Genomic DNA, 23,130 nt, shown 5'->3' with positions numbered 1-23,130 from the left:
TATTTCTGTAATGAAGTTAGATCACAGAAAAGGTAAAGAATCAATCCTCCTCCAGACTCAAATTAGTTATAACTGCAATTCTTGTAAAAAAATAGACAGCTACAGAGCACAACTGAGTTCATATTTCAATTCAAGGAACGAGTTTCTTAGTGAGACGGCAATCTGATTTAGCTAAAATTGTTATAGCCAAGCAGCTTTGTAGAGTGTTTTGGAAGCTGTGCATGTGCAGGTATAAAACATACAGGGTCATAAAAGTAACCCATCAATGCAAGGCATGATGTCTTCAGAGTGGGAACCTCTTTGGGTGCCTGGGGAACTGAAAACATTATTTATTTGTGTGTTTTACCATAGCACTTAGGAGCCACAGCCTCCATTTGTGCTGGGCACAGTATAAACACAGAATGAAGAGAGCTTGCAATCTAAGTCTAAGAAAAGAGACAACAGATATATACAGATTGATAGTTGGTAGAGTACAGAGAATCAGTGACACAGAATTGGTCAGCACAATGGACAGTACAATTAGCACAGCATCTGCCTAACCATTGTCAAGTAGTTGTGAGTTTTTTTGTAGCAAAGAAAAGTTTTATGAAGGAATCTGAAAGAAAATAATTAGGTAGCTTTGCAGATGTTTATGAGGTGTTCCTCCCAGACAGAAGGTGCAGCTTGTAAAAAAGCAAAAAGGTGCTTGTTTGAAAATTTAACAAGTGGGCTATGGAGGCTGCAATCATTGGTTGATCAGAGATGGGAGTTGACATCTCAATAGTGAATGAGAGAAGACAGGTCATGAAGCCCCTTGAAAGAGAAGACAAGCTGCTTATGTTTGATGCAATAGAGAAGGGGGAACCAGCAGAGGGATTCAAAGAAAGGGATCATTCTTTTCAGAACTGTCCTTAATGGATATGACTAGGGAAAGATTGCATTTGTCTAGGCCAGAGAGAAAGATATTGCAGTAATAGAAATGATGAGAGCCTGCATGATAGTTTTAGCTGTGTGGATGTATAGGAAAGGCTTTATCTTAGAGATGTTATCAAGAATGAGTTGGCAAGATTTAGACATAGGTTGGATGTGATGACCTACAACAGAGAGGTCCAAGTCAAAGATGATACCCAGGTTATGGGCCCAAGTGATCTGCAGGATGATGGTGTTGTCCACAGTGACTGAGAAAGGAGGAGGGAGCAGTACTTGGGGGGGGGAAAGATGAAGAGCTCTGTTGACAGCTAAACATCAATGAGGAGATGACAAGGAGGCAGACCAAGTTTATAGTTTGGACAGAAAGAGACAGATCTGGAAAAAAGAGGCAGATCTCTCAGTCCTCAGCTCAGAGATGGCAGTTAAATTTGTGTTTGCAGATGAGATTATCCAGAGATAAGGTGGAGAGGAAGAAAGGGGAAAAAGGACAATGCCCTGTGGAATCCACACAAAGTTGCGAAGGATGTGGAGGATCTTCTGAGGGATATGCTGAAGGTGCAATTAGAGAGGTAGTAAGAGAACCAGGAGAGATCAGTCACTTAAATAGGAATTAAAATCAAAGCCAGTCTGGTATCGATTGTGTTACTATTTCTATATTTATTGAAATAAAATATTGGTTTTGTTTACCAGTTATTTTCTACTATTTCAGAAATGTAATGCTGTATGATTTAGTCCTGGAACTATTTGGCTGTATTTGGTAGTTCTAAAGGTAGAAGCTTTTGTCATTGACAGGGTAGGTTGCTACTGGGGCACGGGTTTTGTTGTGGAGTGCAAGTTTGGCAATGGGTTTTGGCAGCTGGGATGACAGAAAAAGGTTTTCATCAACTGAGGACTGGGGATTGGAAGATGTGAGAAGAGATTCAAAGAATGTGTCAATATGGGATGACGTTTTTCCTTTCTCTATAAAACATTGGAATTTTTTTTTTCTGATCTCCGTTTCTTTATAGACCATAGTGGCCTTATTCTAAGCTTCACACATGTTTATCACACTCTTCATACAGCAATGGGGGCAAAGCACTCTACCCCATTTGCTAAGTTACAAAAACTACTTCTCATACCCATTCACAGATAGGCAAGAATACCTCCTCAATCACATTTTCCTAGACATTTCTTTCATCTTGCATGTGAGGTGCTTGTAAGGATAATCTCTAAATCTGAATGTTTTAAGATTGGCAAACGGGTATATTTAGGGGAGACCCCATTTCCTCCATTAGTCTAACATCATAACATCGTAAGCATTCCAGGAAAAGAAGAAAGCCCATCTCTTTCTCCAGTCCCTCCCTTAATAAAGGTAGGTGAGGGGATGGGTATTTATTTTATGGACAGAGTTCTATCCCTCCACATTTGTTAACATGCTGTGAAGCATTTTCTAATTTTGTAGACACACTCAGTGACTGTTGCATGGGGTGCACTTTATAATCTGAAAATAAACTATTAGGAAAATCCGAATATTTGAAACCTGCTGTTTTCCCCCCATAATTCTTACATAGATTAATCACCTTATTTTTAATTAAATTATGACTTTAATAGCATCAAATGATAATAAGGAAGCCAACAAACTACCTGAACAAATAAATGCCTTACATTAATCCGAAATAGATTGGAAGTTTTTTAATTTGCTTATCAAATCTTAACAGAAAGCGTTCTCTGATATGAAACAACCAAGATCAAACTTATCTTGTTCAGTCACCTTCTTGCTAAAGTCCCATTGTATTCAACTGAGAAATTAACATACTGAATGAAAAAAGTACCTTAACTCCCCCCAGCAAAATTGTTTTCTACAAGAGATGCCTTAGGACTGAGTTACCAGAAGGCAGTAACATGTCTTAGGTATCTCCAGATTATCTCATCCTCAAGTATAGCACATGACACTGCAAGGGTGCCTTCATTTGCATATCACAATCAATCATTCTAAAAGGTGATATATGTTGAAAGGCCATCATAATTCACCTTTGGTTTTAAGAGAAGAGGGAATACAGAGTCACTCTTGAGCGGTGCTTAGAGCCTCAACTCCTACTGAAATTGCAACTCATTCTCTGACCTTGCTCAAACTCCCTCCCCCAATGGCCCAATTCTGCAAGATGTCAAGCACTTTCAACTCCTTTGACCTTGTAGATTATAGGAAACATTCAAACTCAAAGACACTCAATGACAGAGATCTGAAATTAAAGAAGCAGAAAGAAAATGTCACCAGGTATAGCATAAATAGTCCAAGTAACAACTTGAAAAGGTGATACAGAAGTTTGAGACCAAAGGGTCACCAGCAACCTCCCCACCAAATATCTGTGTCTCAGTTTTCGCATCTGCAAAATGGGGATGATCATACTTTTAGTTTTTTTTGCAACGGCATTCCCAGGATCAATTGATTAATGTAGTAAAACTCTAAGTGCTAAAAAGAATTGAATTATCAGGTAACAATGCAACCCAAACTAAGCAAAAATAGAAAGACCTGACAGCTGGCAATTTAGAATAGGTGCTCTGAGATGCAAGAAAAAGCCTTAAAAACAGAAACTTGATTTTCCTAATTTATAGTTTATACTGCAATTTCCAGTATCAGTTACAACTAATTAAGATACTGAATAACAAACTAAAACATGCCAACACATGCTTTTTGAAATCTCTTTAATGGGTAATATGTCTTACTAAATTCCAACTTCAGAATATTAAATAAATTAGTAATACATAACCCTTGCACAACAACATCACTGCTGTAATTTTCACTTGGCCCATATTGGTTCATCTTCAGCACTACTGTGCCCAAGGGCCTTAGGAGTACTGGGGGTTTGTTTAGACTGCAATTAAAAACCCGCAGCTGGCCTACCCCAGCTTACTCAGGCTCATAGGAATCAGGCTGCAGGACTATTTTATTTCAGTGTAGACTTCCAGACTCAGACAGGTGCCCAGGCTCTCAGACCTTGCGAGGTAGGAGAGTCCCAGAGCTCAGGCTGCAGCCCAAGCCAGAATGTCTGCACCCAACAGGCCCCCAGCCTGAGCCCTTTGAGCCGGAGTCAGCTGGCATGGGCCAGTTGTGGGTGTCTAATTTCAGAGTAGACATAATGTAAGAGATTATAGGTGGAAGATTTAGTTTTAAATGTCTGAAAAATAAGATATTAATATGGGTCTTAATTGGAGAGATAAGGACAATATAAATTTAGATTATGGAGACTAACATTAATATTTTCATGCTTGCCTTTGGCACTGCTCTTTTTTGAAAGGAGATTAAGCCAGGGACTTTGTGGCTAGCAAGAGTAATTCTAATTTACTCCTTCCAACTACTAATTTTTTCTTTCCTCTCCTCAAAATGAAGCAAAACCTGGGCTGTGAATTTGACCCTCTGAAGATACATTTCTGATGTGTGTGGAAAATGCTTTTAAGACTTAAAAAATACCTATCTACATGTACAGTGAAGTCTAGTGTTATGCTTCAAAACTGTCTTATGGCTCAAAGTTGTTGCAGAATGTGATTTTTTTTCAAAACTACCTTTTTAAAGAGAATATGTATCCTATGAGATAATTATCTACAGTACTTTAAATTTTTACTCAGTTAGTAAATAAAATCTAAGCATTAAAATAACATTACTGCCATCTATTTTTTCTAATGAGAATATTGTTAACTGCAAGAATTTTCACTTTAAGTATTTTATCTGGGATGTATAATAATACACATTTATAGATACTCAAAACATAAAATAACTTCAACTATCTAAAAGAAATAGGCACAATCTTCAGAGAAGACATTTAATATTTTAGTATATCTCTCCCTTACCTCACACAATTTGAATTCTGTCTACTATTCTAAATATGAAATGAAAATAAATAAATAGATTTTGCTGCCATAGTATTTCAAAATAAGTTATGAAAACATCAAAAGAATGTTCTTAAGAGACTAAATGTGTGGTTTTGAGGTGTCTTTCAATCTACTCCCATCATATATCAAGGAGCACAGAACAAGCCAGTTATTTTTGCTCAGTTCAAACATATGCAATAGCAGCCTGGTTCTAACATTTGTAAGTCAGGCAATTTTTATATCAATCCTCCATGTTTTACTGTCACATTTTGCAAAATGTATTTTTATCTAGGAAACAAAGTTAACAGCAAATTAACACTTCTCCAAATGAAATGCCTATCCTTGTATGAAAAATGTAACTTTTATATGTTTCTTCTATGCAAACATGGTTGATTCACAGGAGTGGGCATTACTTAAAAGTTAAGAAATATATTGTAGGGTTATTGCTGTTTAACTTGCTGTGTATTGATTAGAGTACTAGAGAATCTAGTCATTAGTCATAGAATTATGTCTAAAACCTGAATAAAAACTTGGAAGCAGAACTATATAAGTTAAATAGGAAAAGAGCAAATCAATTAAATTAAGCATTTACAAACATGGCAGAGTTTGAAAATTTTGCATGATTATAATTCATAAGTTTAAGGAAAGCAAGTTTGTTAAAATCATCAAAGTGCAGTGTTTTGTTTTTGGTCTGGGGATTTCTTTTTTTTGGGGGGGGAGGGGGCGGGAAGGGGGGTGGAAGCAGGGGTAAGAGCCAACTCTTGCCTGAAATTAAAAACTCATTACAGCACAAAATATTTGCCTCTTGAGGGTTGAAAATAGTACCGTTCATTAAAGTTATTGGCATATTAAAATATCAGCAGCCTCATGATGGTCAGCTCCCATAATCAATGTACATCACATCTTCATGAATATTAATGTTATCTATGCCAAATTATATTACAAGGAAAATGAAGGTTCTATATCTTTGTTTTTAATTCTTTTATTTCAATTTCCACCAAAACCAAAAGGGCTAATCCAATAACAATAGATGCTCAGACATCAATTAAAACATTACATAGAAAAACAAACCCAATCCTACGAGCTCAGCCCGAATTAAACGCAGCCATACAATCAGAGGAGCACAATGAATGAATTCCCCATTCTACCTAAACTGTATAATCCACTTCATCCCTTTCCACATACACCACCTGACAAAAATTATTGCACTGAATATTAGCTTCTCTGACTACATTCCTTTCAATACATTCCTTTTGTTATCTGATGTATTATTAACTATACATTGTTTTCAGGACTGATTATCCTGTAAGCCTCTTCAGTCTACTGTAGCAGAATTTAAACCTAACTGTATTGTAAACACAGACATGATGGTTTTGAAGTTCTGTCATGTTTATTTATGGCCACAGCAAACTTGCAATTCTCTGAGGGCTAATCAAACTGCAGATGCACTGTGAAAAGTAATGAACTTGCCAGTCAGACATATGAAGAGTGAGTGGTGCAGATGGAAATTACACTGCATAAATAATGAACAAACTGTTAATTAGAAGCATATTTCAGGGAAACCTTTCCCATCAGTTCAAAAAAAAAAAAAAATCTAGCATGTTTAGGGGCTATAACTGCTCCAAAAATATTTACATTATCTATTTAAAATATAATCCTTTCAAAAATACCTTTGATTTATTGACTATGAACTGGATCTAAAAAATTATATTGTTCTGCCAGCTATGGACATAGATACCTGAGGCCTATTTATGAACACATTTCAATAAGTTCAACAAATATTTTTGCAGAATTTTAGAAAGGTTGTCTTTAGTTCAATAAATCTGCTAGAAGACTAATTTCACACCCTTATAAGAGCCCTCACTTTCTCGAATTGTTTATGGATATACACTTCAATTAAATTATAAACTCCCCAAATGCTGTTGATGTAACATTGTTTATTGAAAAGCATATCTATTACACAACAGCCTATAAATTCAAAACGCACATAAAATATTGTATGTCATGTGTAACTCATTCTTTAGTGTATCAAGCACAGTGCTAAATTAATTGCTTATTCAATTGTGAAGTACTAAGACTCCTGATAACTAAACTAATATTTATCAGCTTCAAAGTGCTTTACAGACAACTCATTAATCCTCACAACTCTCCTGCAAGGGAGGAACATATTAGCCCCCCCCGTGCACACGGGGAAGGAGTTGCACAGAGAAATCATCCAACTTGCCCCAGGCCACTGAGAAAGCCTAAGCACCACAGTTCAGGGCAACTGGACTTGTTTTCCCCTCCATGGTCCCTCAAGTGCACCCACGCTAGACTCCTGGCTCCTCAGCTGTCACCTCTCTTGGATGGAGACTTGCATCTCTCCCCGACCCAACAGGGGTTTTTCCAGGCTGCATAGCTCCCTGCTTCCACTGATATTCCCAGCAAGCCAGACTGCCTAGACAGGCCAGTGTCTAATGCTTTATTTTCTCTTCACAGGCTGTAAAAAACATGATTGCCAGCAGGTATAATTTACCACATAACCCTTCCAAGCAAGTACATTTATTCTTAAATGAAAGCATTACAGTGAAAATATATTAAAACAATAAAAGAACCTACATACATGCTAAAAAGCTTACCATAGATAACCCATCGGTCTCATAGTCCCTCAGTAGGCCAAAGTCCTTCCAACCCTTCCCAGGAAGGACTGGGTCACCCCATGGGCAAAAGATCTTTTCCATTTGCTGGATCAGGAAGAAGACCCTGAGTCAGTTTAAACTCAGGCTATTTAACCAAAGGTCCTTCCTTTAGCTGTTATGCTCTGGAGAATCCAGAATATACGAGAGAGTCTCTAGGTGGTGGTACTTTTCTAGAGGTGTTGTAACCTGAGTGAATTTGCCTAATCATGCCCCCCCCTTCCCCACACACACTGTTCTTAGTTCCTAGAGGAGCTGTGGAATCACTCCCACATGGAATTCCACACAGTCCCTGGCCCACAATGATACATAAACTGAACACAGTAAGATCTCCCAGAGATATTGCAGGAAATTGTCTTGTCACACTAAGATTAAAGGTATTACTTCGCCCACCTTGTCTCACTAAGAAGAGTCCCTTGGTTCCCAGTCCTATTATCAGGCCTCTCTTATAGAGAAGAAAAAAAGCCTAGGAGGCCACTAGGCCCAAATAATTTATGCAGGATTCCTAGACTCTATAGCACTGGAGGCTGCTCCCTACACAGAAATAAGAGTAACTCTTCACCTGTAGCCACGAGAATGCAAAATTAGTCATTCTGCCGCACAACTCCTTCCTAAGGGCCAACTATGAGGCTCACCACCACCTGGTCACTTCACACAACAAAGAAGCTCTTAGCAATTATGTTCTGGGTGCTTGCAGTGCAGAAGGGTGGCAGCAGCAGAATATCAGATCTTGTTTTTCCTTCTTTGTATTAAAATAGTGCCTACACACCTCATAGAATCATAGAATCATAGAATATTAGAGTTGGAAGGGACCTCAGGAGGTCATCTAGTCCAACCCCCTGCTCAAAGCAGGACTAGCCTCAGCTATATCATCCCAACCAGGGCTTTGTCAAGCCTCAGTTTAAAAACCTCTAAGGATGGAGATTCCACCACCTCCCTAGGTAACCCATTCCAGTGCTTCACCACCCTCCTAGTGAAAAACTTTTTCCTAATGTCCAACCTAGACCTCCCGCCCTGCAACTTGAGACCGTTGCTCCTTGTTCTGTCATCTGCCACCACCGAGAACAGCCTAGCCCCATCCTCCCTGGAACCCCCTTTCAGGTAGTTAAAGGCCGCTATCAAATCCCCCCTCACTCTTCTCTTTTGCAGACTAAACAAGCCCAGTTCCCTCAGCCTCTCCTCATAAGTCCTGTGCTCCAGCCCCTAATCATTTTTGTTGCCCTCCGCTGGACTCTCTCCAACTCGTCCACATCCTTTTTGTAGTGGGGGGCCCAAAACTGGACACAATATTCTAAATGCGGCCTCACCAATGCCGAATAGAGGGGAATAATCACTTCCCGTGACCTGCTGGCAATGCCCCTCCTAATGCAGCCCATTATGCAATTAGCCTTCTTGACAACCAGGGCACACTGCTGATTCATATCCAGCTTTTTATCCACTGTTACCCCCAACCTCAACCAAGAGGGGACTGTATTGTGCTAGCTATTGTACTAGGTATTGTACATTGCCCTGAACAGCTTCCAATTTGAAGAGACAAAACAGATGAAAAGTGAGCATCTCCTTCTCAGGGAGGTATGCCATTATGGGAGGTTAGAGAAAGCACTCAAAGCCCCTACAGTCCAAAGCTATTCTACTCTCCTTGGATAACGTCCCTTTTCAGAAATCTGAAAGACAAACACTCCTATCTCTTTCTTCAGTACAAACAATGCACACTATATGTAATCTTATGTACAATATGCATGCTTTACCCTTTTCAATTGCTGATGTATAGACTCTTTGCTCAGTAAACCCTCTTTCACATATTACTCTATTTTTCCCTTGGTGAACCTCGCCTATCCTGGATCCCAGCAGAGCAATACATTGAGTTACTGCCAGTGGAACAGACTCCCTTATATATGTTTGAGTGAATCCATCTGTTTAGCTATTCTCAAATTCATCCAAGTAGAGATTATGGTGTTGATTATGTTGACTGGTACTGGGATAAAGAACCTTTTGCCCCTACAAAGTCAGCCCAGCTCAGTAGTGACCAGCAGTTGTTAACCTCTGATAACTACTGAACAGCCTATGTTAAATGGTACGAGGCTTTCAGTCTAGTTTCCAGGGGATAGGTGTCCATGTTATAGATAACTTTGCAACAGACACCAATGGGCACTCTCAGAGTAGAGAGGTCAAGTATTAGATAGAGACTGACTCACCTTCTACCCCCAGAGATGGTGTCTCCAGGACACTTTGGCAGTGGACAGTGTGCAGGAACATGAACAGCTACTGCCCTTGCTGTAGTTGTTCTGTATATAGAAATCTGCAGGTTCCAGGACTATCAATGTCACCTTTTAACAGCACTCAGCTCAATTTTTTAAAGTTAATTTAAAAAAAAAAAATTAACTGCTCTGTTGATTAGTCCCTTGTCCCTTTTACATCATTTTACCTTCTTATCCTCATTTCACTAGCTGCATATCACCACCTTTCCCTGAGATCCTTCCCCATTTCCTCTATTGTTTTAAATAACTCACTGCTGTTTCTTCTCACTTACCAGACATTTTTAATTTATGATCATTCCTGAAGAACTCCCTTGTCAGAACAAATTCTGATTAATTTCATATTAATAGTTACTATATATATTGCAGTAGTGACTTATGGCCTGAATCAGGACCTGATTGTGCCACTCACTGTACAAACCCATTGGAAGACTCTGTCCCAAAGAGCAGACAATCTGAAAAGAAAAGAAAAGAAAAAACAGACAGAAATACAAAAGGGGTGCAAGCAGCCTTGCAGAGTGATCAGAGTGAGAGTAGACCATGTGATTAGTTTCAAATTTTTCCTCTAGTTTTATTATTTATGTTTAACCCCCTCTTCTAACCATATTTTCATTATGATTCTTTTGAACATTACTTTTATTTCTATGCACATTTTTCACCCGATTCTCCAGAGTGATTATGCAATCAGGCTCCCATTTGACCTCAAATGAGAGTTGTGTCACTCAAGAAGTTTAAAAACCAGAACCTTCTTCTGTTTGCTCATAACAACACTAGTGTTTCCTTTAATTAACCCTGACATTCCATGTATTACATTTAACACCAGCATTCTGGATTTTAACTCTTGCATTTTGATGATAACCATCCCTGATGTTGATAAATCATCATTTCTGTTTACATGATGAAATACATAAGGCCAGATTCTGAAACCCATAGCACTTGACCCCACAAGTAACTGCACTGATTTCAGAAGGCATACATGAGGAGTAAGGCCCCAATTCTGGAAAGATTTATGCACCTGCTTAACTTTATGCATGAGTCGTCCCAATTTCAATGAGACTTCTCACATGCATAAGAAGTTAAGCACATGTAGATCAGAGTAGGATTAGTGCCTAAAATACTGTCTAATGTGAACAAGGGTATCAAAATCCAGCACATAGATAACATGCCATGACCAAGTTTATGGTCTTTTAATGCAGTACTTTTAAGGTGTGTTAAAGGTTATGCAATGAAGGATGAAAAGTTTTAAATAAAACCAAGTTTGTCAGATTTTTTTTTTTTTTTTTTTTGGACAGTAGAATAGTTTTAATGAAGAAAGTTGTATCTGTTTCACCCTGGCCCAGTAAACCTTCTGCAACCTCTTCCCCCACATATCCTAAATACAGCTTGACACAGCCTAGATTTTGCAGATAGGAGAATAACTGATTTCCAGTAACTGAACATGTCTCTTTCATTTAAAATAAGCCCCAAACTCAGAATATCAGCAAATAATGTGACATTGATCTTGAGCCCTTTATAAGGTTGCATTAAATGGTTCAGACACACCAAAAATGCCTTTATCTCTGATATTTTCTATTGTATTTTTACTCTATATACCTAAATGAAGAGCAAAACACTACCTTTAATTAGATTGAGATCTGGTCCTATTATTTTAGAAGACAAGTGTCCTCTGGAAAAAAATCTAATGCAACACGTTTGGGGAAAAATCAACTAATAGTTAGATTCTGTTTCAATCTTTTTCTTCAGCGCTGGATGGCACTGATTCAGTGAACCAGCACATTTTTATCCAGCTTTGTTCTTTAGGGTATGCAACGTAAACCTAGGGTTCAAACTCAGGCTCAAGCCTAATCCCTCTTCTGTCTACACACAAGTCGTCTAAACCAGAGCTCAGACTCAGGGACCCAAGACCCCACAGGGGATGGAGGGTCTGAGCCTAAGTCAGGCCAGGACCCAGGGTTCAAGCCCTATTGCTTTGTAGTGTAGGCACAGCTCCACTAGATTCATGCTTTGTCCGCCAAAAGTATCCCACAGGCCAACTTCCTTTCTCCTCTGGAGAGTCAAATTTGATGAACAGTCAAGTTTTCCCACACCGAACCACGAACGAAGAGCTGGAGTGGCCACATTTTGGGAGGACAGTAGATGTCTGAGATATGGGTGGTTGGATGTGACCCTGCATAATGCAGTATAGATGCTGAGACCCCAGCTGGGACCCAGGCTTCAACTATTCCTAACCTATGGTTACAAGTGAGTGTAGACACAAGTCCTAGCTTAACAAACCCAGGGTCTGCTAACTCCAGTTCTAACAACCTGGGCTTACATTGCAGTGTAGACATACCCTTAGCGTCCAACATGCAGGAGGGACCTGCAATCTACTGAAAAGTTCTCTTTTCCTTTTTGGTGACTGAAGCACTGACTATACCAAAGTGAGAGATTAGTTTGCTTTCTTACAGTGCCCCCAAAATTATAAATTCAGACTTTAGAGAGTCTTTGCTTCTATCTTTTGAAGTTAAACAAAATATTGTACTCACCCATTTGTTCTGTTTTTAAATAGATGATAAACTAACATTCCATGAACTGCAAAATTGTGACAGCTATTTCCTCAGCATCCCCAGGCCTCCTGGAATTCTAACTTCATATCAGTCTTTTTGAAGTTAACTATTCAGCTTTCTAGGTTAGTTTTACATTCCAGCATTATATGCAACATTTCCAGGACACAAATTGCTTCTCCCCATATGAGACTTTTTGTGAGAGATTTAATTATTTTCTCTATCACCCTTAACTATTTATATTTAAGCCAGCTGTTTCTTCTCATTAGCTTACAGGTCACCAAAGCAGTTTGAGGATAAAGCTATCAGATATGAGACTCTAGATCTTCTAGGACACATATTTATATATATTTTATTAATTCCAGAGAAAGTTAATAACATCTCTAATACCATATTCATTTTGTTTATTGAGATTTAAAATAATTTTAAAAATGCCTATTCAAACCTCCAGGCACTTTATCATCATTAACACCACAATAAAATCTCAGCAACACTAAGTAATCATTTCAACAGAAACTCAGCCAGCCAGCCATCTACTCAGTCATCTTTCCACCCTGTCATTGTTAACAATAAAAAGATGCTTTGTGAGAGTTGTATGACTACAGTAAAATCCCTGTTTAATCAAGGCTTCCCAGAGGTTGTACTGCAGTGTTCAGTACTCCCTGGGCTCTCCAAACCTGGAGTGGGGCAAAGAGAAATTTACTAACTTCCCCATGGCCAGCCAGCACTGTGGGACAGGTTGTGCTCAAGATAGCCACCTTCTGCTCAGGAGTGAATAAGAAACCAGCAGATTAAAATGTTTATCATCATCATCTAGCCTCTGCTAGTCTTTTTACAGTAGCATTAAGAGAAAAAGAATTTTAAACAATCTACTTGCATGTCTATGTTATCTATAGGCTTATTATCCCCCAGTGATAGTGTGGCAGACCTAGTTTCTTCAGAACATGCTTCTTCCTGGAAAGGGAGAGAGTCAGTTTTTATCTTTGCCTTCTCAGTCCCAAGACTTTTGATCACACTTGTTTTAAAAAAAACTGTTCAGTAGCCCCTGCAGGGGGTCAAGCCCCACTCCTCAAGCCAGTGGCTCTCTCATTGTCTCACAACAATCTTCAGGAATTTGCTGAGGGGTATCTTATTTGAGCCATTATGTTTTTCCTGTCTGCTTTTCCCTATAGCTCACTATTAAACTACACAAATATACCCATGCAGTAAACATCCCAATAGCCTGTTTAACAGAGTATTCATAACATTATTTTACAGAGCAGCTTCATATTAATCACACACAGTTTTATTCAAGGGTTTCCATCTCATTTCTGCTCCATCGTCCCCGAGTCCTTCTCATTTAAGGATTTACACATTCACTAGGCTAGATAGACGAATGGCCAGATTAGGTATAGAAATTTCAGTCTTCCTAGGAGATGGTGATTAAACAGAAACTCACACAGAGTTCGCTTCAATTGTGCAATCCTTGTACTTAAAGATAGTTTCAATTATCTCAAAGATAATTTCTGATCATGAACTAACAGAGACCAGCATCCTTTCAATTATTAAAACACTAACTCAGCAGATTGTGCATAATGAAAACAGAGTCAGGTATATTCCACTGACAATGCCTTTACAGAACTCATGGATTGCCATGTTGTTCTGGCTGTGTTGGTCCCAGGATATTAGAGAGACAAGATAAATGTGGTATCTTTTATTGGACCAACTTCTGTGGGTAAAAGAAAGCTTTTGAGCTTACACAGAGTACTTCTTCAGGTCTGGGAAAGGTACTCAGTGGTACAGAACACCTGTCAGAATTAATAGGAGTTGAGTGGAAATCACTGAAACTCACATTTGCAAAGTGGCCATAGCTGAAGGGAATACAATTTCTTTACAGCCTATGCCAAATTAAATACGGTAGTTTGTCAAATGTGCCAGAATTGACTGACGTGTTTTTTTGGATTAATACACTGCTTTGAGCTAAAAAATAATAATCTGTTTCATTGCTCTATTTATGTTATTCTGTAATAGTCTATTCACCTGGCACCCAAAACTAAGTCAAGTCACATTATATACCCCCAAATTATTTAACTCCTGTTGACTTTAATAGGATTCATCCCGCTGAATTTGCTGCACAGCACTTGGAAATTGCAAAGGTCAAAAGTTTCCATAGAAACAAAAATTGGGTTTATTTTTCTCTTGGTTAGTGAGAAGGAAGACTACACCCTTAAGACTTGTAATTATGCTTAGTATAAATAGGGGAGAATTTGCTATTTGGATTTCCAAATTACAGAGGAATATTGATAGTGGATTGACTAAAATGTTCAATTTAAAGGTCTGAGGAAAGTGGACAGGTTGGTTTTGGTTTAATCTCTCACACAGGAAGCTATACATTTGATATGTTTTAGACACACCTAAACATCCATGACCTTTGGATACAGTTTATAGCTACTCCAGATACAAATGTTTTCAAAGAAAGCTTTTCCCTGCAGAATCTTGCAGAATCTACAATTACCTCACTGTAAGGCCTTTTAGTTTTCAGCTGTCACTGCTAAATGTCTAAACTGAAAAGGAATCAGGATTTTTTTTTTTTTTAGATTAAATTTCAACTCCAGAAAGGGGCAAAACACCCCGCATTTTGAGATACTTGAAGGACACTTGAGATCAGAACTCTGGATATTCAAAGCTGACCCCAGCAATTGCCTCCATCAGCACAATAGAGTTTTGGCCACTTTCTTGGTGTAGTCATTATTAGAACGGAAGACCAATGAAATCTGAAGCATGTTTACTGAGAAAAACCCACAATTGGTGATCACATGGACTTTGTTTAAACAAGACATTAGGAGGCTGGAGGCATTTCATATGCATTACCAGCAGTGACTACTCGGCATAACATGGTTTGATTGATCAGTAATAAGGATCTATTATTGAGAACTGGCCTTGAGAGACTTGAAGTCATCACCACTATCAGGCCCTGTGACATATAGCCTACCTTGGAGATGAAATCCCCATACGAGATCAGACTTGAGGTCAGGAAAGGACACTGCCCAGCCATGGACTGGCAGCAATCATGCAGTCACCTGCAATTAACCTGGTTGTACCACATCAGTAATAATCCTGTGGAGCTTTTAGATGCCTGGAATAAAGACATAGTGTGGCCATGTATATCTGGCACTATGGACCGTTGCTATTGTTGCACACACACACACACACACACACACACACACACACACACACACACACACACACACACACACACACACACACACACACACACACACACACACACACACACACACACACACACACACACACACACACACACACACACACACACACACGGAAAACAAAGCATTCATGATCCTGTGATTGATCAAGTAGAATGGGAAGTTGAAATGGGGGGAGGGGGAAGTATCAGTTCAGAAATTTCACAGCATTGAGATAGAATGACTAGAAATGAAGGATGGTGGATGACTATGAATAAGGAACATATATAAGACTTCATGTAGTTTATGTATTCAACTATATATAAATTATTTGTTTAAGGGATCCTTTTAGATTCCAATATAGAAATAGTCATTTTTGTCTCTTTTTATACTGGATATACTAGGAATGCAAATGGCTTACACGACAAGCAAGCTGCTTGAGGACTCATTTTTTATGGTTATTAATCATGCATGACAGAGAGTGGGAAGAAGTCCGGGTATTTTGCTTATGTCTATGCTTAATTCCCAAGTGATCAGTGGATCATAATATCTTATTATGAAATGTGTGTCCTTTGCAACAGTGTCTCTCAATCTCTCCAGACTACTGCACCCCTTTCAGGACTCTGATTTGTTTTACATACCCTCAAGTTACACCTAACTTAAAAAACTACTTGCTTATAAAATCAGACACAAAAATACAAAAAGGGTCACAGCACACTATTACAAAAAATTACTTACTTTCTCATTTTACTATATAATTATAAAACAAATCAATTGGAATATAAATATTATACTTACATTTCAGTGTATATTATATAGAGCAATAAAAGCAAGTCATTATCTGTATGAAATTTTAGTTCGTGCTTATTTCACAAGTGCTTTTTATGTAGCCTGTTGTAAAATTAGGCAAATAGCTAGGTGAGTTGATGTACCCCCTGGAAGACCTCTGAGTACCCGCAGGGGTATGCGTACCTGGGGTTGAGAACCACTGCTTTAATGAGACCTGAAACAGACTGTGAAATTTCTAGTTAAGATGTAACCAGATTGCACTTGCAACTTGTTTGTCTGTTCAGAAAAGGGGGAAAGCAGACCTTTGTAATCTACATGCTCCACACTAATATTTATTAGAAGAAGCTGGTAGTACTGACTATTGTTAAGGTTGCCTGACACTTCCATGATAAGATTCTGTTTTCAATTGCTCAAAAATTTTTAGCAAAGTTCAATTGTTTGGAAGGAAATTTTCCATGCCAGGTATCTGCCTTTTTTGGAAAACTTTCAGCTAAAATGGTTCTGCCATTTCCAAGAACAAGATTAGAGGCAAATACATTTGGGAAAATGTTTTGCCCATGTTAAAACAATTCTTATAACTATTTCATCAAGAAGCTCTAGCACCTCCATACTTTGAATCAGGAAATTGAAATTTGGCAGGAGGGCGGGGTCAGCCCTCCTGTCAGGGATATGCCTTTTGCTGTTTCTGTGAACACGCACCCAAATTTGCCTAAATTACAAGCCTGGAAAAATCTTAATTCACACATGCTCAGTAAAGACTTGCTACAATTTGGCAGCTAAATTCTTCAAAAATATTCCCTCTCCACTGAGCATGTGCCATCCCAGCATTGCAGGGGGCTGATCAAGACTTGACCTGCAATTAATCACCTTGGCTGCTAGGGGATTCTGTGGTACTGCACAATAGAAATGACAACAAGACAGCTGCTCCTATGGAAGCCCTAATTCTATGCAAACTCTGAGGATAAATTGGCAGAATTTACCTCTTCCCCATTCCCCTTGCCTTGGAATGTTCCATCCTATAGGCTAATCTGATTCTATGGTAACTCCAAGCAAGTTAAAGATATTGTGCAATAAATACACTATCATATCATGATAGTCTGTGATATATTAAGGTTAATCAAGCAGTTAAGATACCCCTGTCAATCTACTTGTTTTTGAAACTGCAGTCCAGATTAGTCACAGAAGGAAACTTGTTAATGAATGCTCTAAAAACAAATATATATAAGTGATCTGATGATTTCATCTCATTCAAGGAGAAGCGTGCCAAATTTATTACATGAACATCAGTGATAGTGTAGTTTACAAAAACATCGCAAACAACTTCTTTGGAGATTCCACTGGCCTTCCTGATTGAGATACCTTTAACAAGAGGGGGAAAAAAAAAAAAAAAGGAAATAAAAAGCTAACGGAGAGTCTGGTCCTACACCATATATCCACATGAATAGTCCCATGAATCTAAACTGACTTATAAACAGACAGGTTGAAGTCAATTGACCTGCTAGCATTAATCAAGGTTACTCATGTGAATAAAGGTTGCAGAATTAGACTTAGTTACAGAGCATATTTTATATTGAGTTTTGGGGGGTTTTTTGTGGTCAGACACTAGATGTTCTTCAGCAGGTTTTTGCCAGTGTCATACTGTGCAGCATTTCCCTGCAAATTCCTCCAATATATGTCAAAATGTATATTATGAAATATTTAATTCTTAGTGTTCTTTCCACTCATCTCCTTTCTCCTCTACTGAATCAGCTGCTGAGTATTTCAACTCTGCTCTGTCCATCATCTTTGACTTTCACTCTTTTCTACATCTACCAGGACCATCGCATCAAAACCCTATCCTTAGCTCACCACCAGCATCCATGTCCTCCATGCCTGCTTCATGACAGAGTGGCTCTAGTGGGATCAAATCCAATGATAACACTGGCTTACTCCACTACTAATTTATTGCCTCTGTCAACATTTCTACCATATTCCTAGTCAAGCAGCTCTATTTTTCCCACCTCAGTGACCCATGTGACCACAACCTTAGCCACTTATTCACCATTTCTGACTCCTTCCTACTATTTCCACCACCCTCAGCTTCTTCATGAAACCTCCACTCCCCACTCTCTCTATTACTGCTGAGATCACAACCATCCTCTCCAGCCCCTAAACCCATCATTTGGATGCTATGTTAAACTTTTCCTTCTCCAGATCTAGTTAATTTCTTGAATTAACCCCAGTTTGGGGCACCCCCCTTCCCCAAAGGGCTCCTAATCAGCTGCTACAGAAGCACTCAGAGCTGTCTCTCTCTATAGTTAAAGGAATCCTCCAGGACTAACTACAAAGACTTCATCATAGGAGAACTAAACAGATACTATAGTCTGCCTTGACTATAGCCCTTCACTGACACCAGGCAACCCTGTATTCATACAGTACGCACTACAGTAATACATAAGCTGGGGGGAGTGGTAGATACCCTGCAAGGTAGGGATAGGATACAGAGTGACCTAAACAAACTGGAGGATTGGGCCAAAAGAAATCTAATGAGGTTCAACAAAGAAAAGTGCAGAGTCCTCCACTTAGGAAGGAAGAATCCCATGCACAGCTATAGACTGGGGACCGACGAACTGGGCAGCAGCTCTGCAGAAAGGGACCTGGGGGTAATGGTGGATAAAAAGCTGGATATGAGTCAGCAGTGTGCCCTGGTTGTCAAGAAGGCTAATGGCATATTGGGCTGCATTAGGAGGGGCATTGCCAGCAGGTCACGGGACGTGATTATTCCCCTCTATTCGGCATTGGTGAGGCCGCATTTAGAATATTGTGTCCAGTTTTGGGCCCCCCACTACAAAAAGGATGTGGACAAGTTGGAGAGAGTGCAGCGGAGGGCAACCAAAATGATTAGGGGGCTGGAGCACAGGACTTATGAGGAGAGGCTGAGGGAACTGGGCTTGTTAGTCTGCAAAAGAGAAGAGTGAGGGGGATTTGATAGCGGCCTTTAACTACCTGAAAGGGGGTTCCAGGGAGGATGGGGCTAGGCTGTTCTCGGTGGTGGCAGATGACAGAACAAGGAGCAATGGTCTCAAGTTGCAGGGCGGGAGGTCTAGGTTGGACATTAGGAAAAAGTTTTTTACTAGGAGGGTGGTGAAGCACTGGAATAGGTTACCTAGGGAAGGTGGTGGAATCTCCATCCTCAGAGGTTTTTAAGCTGAGGCTTGACAAAGCCCTGGTTGGGATGATATAGCTGAGGCTAGTCCTGCTTTGAGCAGGGGGTTGGACTAGATGACCTCCTGAGGTCCTTTCCAACTCTAATATTCTATGATTCTATGATACAAACGTTCCAGAGGGGTAGCCATGTTAGTCTGTATACAGCAAAAACAACGAGAGTCCTATAGCACTTTAAAGACTAACACATTTAATTTCTGCAGGCATAAGCTTCTGTGGGCTGATGAAAGCTTATGCCTGTAGAAATTAAATGTGTTAATCTTTAAAGTGCTACAGGACTCTCATTGTTTTTACATGATACAAAATATGCCTTATGAGATATTATTGGAAAACTAACAATTTCCTGATCTTTAATATTTTTGCATGATGTGTGCACAGGGTCTGTACAAAAAGTTATGAATATATGCTGGAATTCGAACTAAAGTGTGTTTTACTCAGGCATGTCAAGGACAGTTTGTAAATGGTCTGCCTTGGCAAAAGAATGTGTATTTGAGTCTCTGACTAGCCCGATCTCCAGGCAAAGTCAATGAAGGTCCATTTTTACATATTAGGTAAAAAAAAAAAATTAAACTAATATCTTGATGAAGAAAGATCATGGAACTTCCTTCATCACCAGGCTCTACCTTCCTCACAGCTTGAATAAACTTCACTTTGAGGGGTCACCCTCAGAAGAATCCATTTCAAAGGTTTACTGCTCAATAGAGACTGAACCTCAAAGTGATAAGCAATTGATTGAATATACTATTACTGCATTATAAAAGTTTATATAGAATTCTTTTCTGAAAGCATATGACACATCAGTGATTAGTATTACTGTGAAATTTAGTGTTAACACTATTTGAGGAAATATGGATAATTTATGTTATGATGTATCCAGTCTGTGACCAAACAAAGGAAGAAACAGGCTTTCCCCCAAATAGGAGGGAAGGCAGCTGTCCATCTGTCTCAAATTAATTAAGCAAAGTGTGACCAGTAGCAGTGGATGCTCGGTTTACATAGAAATCAGAAGGGAAGGGAAAAAACAGCATGAGGTCATTTTACCTCTTGAAACAAAGTCACTGATATTGGGAAGATATAAGCAAAGACAGAAGCTAACTTTGGCATTCATCAGTACATAGACAAAAGGGAACAGAGCTCTTTCAAGCTGAGGAAGATGGGTCCTTCAACCAAACAGGGGGGTTTGAAGTCTCTGGAAACTGATTATAGGTGAGAAACTATCTTGAAAAAAAACTGGACCATGCTAGATTAAGTTTTAAACTTTTTGATGTTTTTTCACTTTTGTTTGTAATCCTAACTTTATTCCTTTTACTTGACATCACTTAACCTGTGTCCTATTGCGAATAAATTTGTTTTTTGTTTTTTATTTTAAACCAACTCTGTGCTGTGTTTAAATGTAAGGGTGTATTTACTCCAGCTAAGTTAAAAAGCTGTGATGTGCTTTGTGTGTCTTTAGAGGAACAAATGAACCTTATTATTTCCCTGAACTGTCCAGGAGAGGGCTGTACACTGCAGAGCACACTGTTCTAGGACAATTTGGGACTGAGCATGTGTTGGGGTCTCCTTGCTGGTTGTAACCAAGACTGGTGGATGCCAGAGTGGGCCTGTAGACAGGCTGCTGTGGCAGAGCCGCTGAACCAGGGCTGTCTAGCATATAGATACTTCAGGGTGTGACCTGCATACTTGTGGGATGGTTGTGAGTATCCCAAGCTGGAAGCTTCAGTAACAAAGCATTGTAAGGCATCCAAGGTTGCAGGGCAAGTGGTGACAGCCCCTCACTGGTCTGGACTGCACCCCAGAATGTGACAAGCTCCCACCTATTTCTCCAGAGATGAGACAAGAGCAATGCTGAGCAGTTTGATATAAGGTGTCATTCTAGCCATACCTGTATTCCTATGGGACTGTTGAATGCCATGGGAGGAAAAATGAAAGGAAGGGGGATATGGAAACAGAACAGGAAGCCAGTGACATAGATGGGGAGATGCTGAGGGGAGAATATCAGAATGAAAGATACATTGGGGGCATAAAGGCAACTCAAAGTGGGAGAGAAAGATTCTGACAGGAGCATTTATGGATTTGAGGCGGAGGAGAATTGCTGTATCTCACAGCTGGCAATTTACATACATTTTTGCCAGCAGAGCTAATTAGACCATTGTTATTTGCATAAAATATCAAGACTTAGACTATGTCTACACTCGCCACAAAATTAGTCAGCAGTCGACGGGAGATACGCAAGCTACATAGAGTGCTTGCATATCTCCCATCAGCTTTCTAACTTCTACTTACCACGATGTCTTCACTTTGCTGCACGGACAGGAAATGCCATCCTGTGAACACAGCGTTACTCTTCTTGGTGGGAGTGGATTAGCAGCGTCGATTTCTGGGTCAACTGAGTGGGATTCCATTTCCGCTCAACCGAGCCTGGTGAATTGATCTGGGGCCGACTGTGCTACCATTGGTATAGACATAGCCTTATACAGATATACCTCTTTGCCACACACCTTTAGGCTGGGTGGAAGTCTGGTCACTTCTTTCCCCATAGCATCTCTAAGATGAGGAGTTAAATTTTCAAATCATCACAATGACAAAAGATCCTAATTCCCATTGTCAAAATGGACTAAAAGTCTAAGGAAATTAAGCACTTTACTCAAGACCTTGTCTTCCTGGCCACACTGCAAGCCCTCATATATCAACTTGTCTATTACTAAGTCATCTTCTCTGGCCACCCTAACATTCATATTGTCCCCCTCCTGACCATTCAAAGAGCAACTATTAAATAATCTGTCACCTGTGGTTTGAACCATTAGATTTTGCCTATGCACATTTTTAATCCTCCCATTAGCTCCTCCTGTTCTCCTGCATCAAGTTCAGTCTTGTCCTCAGTTTTAATGCATTCACAGCTATGCCACTCTTTTATTTGCTCTTATGCCTTATTACATATCCTCATCCCCTTCTCCCTCCATCTGACCAATGATGCCAGAATCAACTCTACATCGAGTAATCCCCACAAGAACTTTGGTGTTTTCTTTTGCACTCCCTATATGAAACAAATGTCCTCCCTGAACTAGTCTGCAAGGTTGCTACCCTCTACTCATTCAAATCCTTCCTCAAGACCCACTGCTAAATTGACATTTACAGGAAATTCCCAGTTGAAAGACAACAGGAATAGCTGAGACACACCCACAAATAGGTGTTAACTGGTTTGGAACCACAAACTAATGCACACTGACTATAGAAACCCATGTTCTCATTACTGTTACCCTCATCCTCATTCTCCTTCCCCTCCAATTTAAGTAACATTTATTTGTTGTGTTTTACCTTTCGATTCTAATATAAACACATCTTATGGCAGAAATCACGCCATGTAATTTGTTTTTTAGAATACCTAGCATGAAGGAGCCTTGATCATAATTGAAGCCTTTTGGAGCTATTGTTATATTAAATCACAAATTAATGATAAAACCGGTTATTTTGATTCTTTTGGCAAATATTTTGTATGCTGCTCATTAATTTTAACATATGGCATTTGTGTTCAAGACGGCCAGCACCAAATGAATATGGGGAAGAAAAATATCACTCTAGAAACTACTAATTTAGAAAAGTATAGTAAACTTAAAACAATTCTCTTTTATGGTTAAGCTGTTTACTGTTAATGTATGCAGGTGAACCTTGACATCTTCCTCAACTATAACAGAGCCCAATGAGGCAGAATCATTGAAGACAAGTG

The 23,130-nt window shown here is 39.3% G+C and overlaps 2 protein-coding genes across 3 annotated transcripts in view; one reads left to right on the top strand and one right to left on the bottom strand.

Moving 5' to 3' along the window:
• DOCK2 (dedicator of cytokinesis 2) overlaps positions 1–23,130 on the bottom strand; it is a 407,820-nt gene that overhangs the window by 212,410 nt on the left and 172,280 nt on the right. The window lies entirely within an intron of this gene.
• The window catches only part of INSYN2B (inhibitory synaptic factor family member 2B), a 28,729-nt gene that overhangs the window by 4,562 nt on the left and 1,037 nt on the right, over positions 1–23,130 (top strand). The gene's annotated exons all lie outside the window — the stretch shown is intronic.

Source organism: Emydura macquarii, unplaced genomic scaffold (genome assembly GCF_026122565.2).
Source record: "Emydura macquarii macquarii isolate MOO-44397 ecotype Brisbane River unplaced genomic scaffold, CSIRO-AGI_Emac_v2 contig_2768, whole genome shotgun sequence".
NCBI lineage: Eukaryota > Metazoa > Chordata > Testudines > Chelidae > Emydura > Emydura macquarii.
Note: the sequence above shows the minus strand (reverse complement) of the source record. Positions and strands in the feature narration are given on the sequence as shown.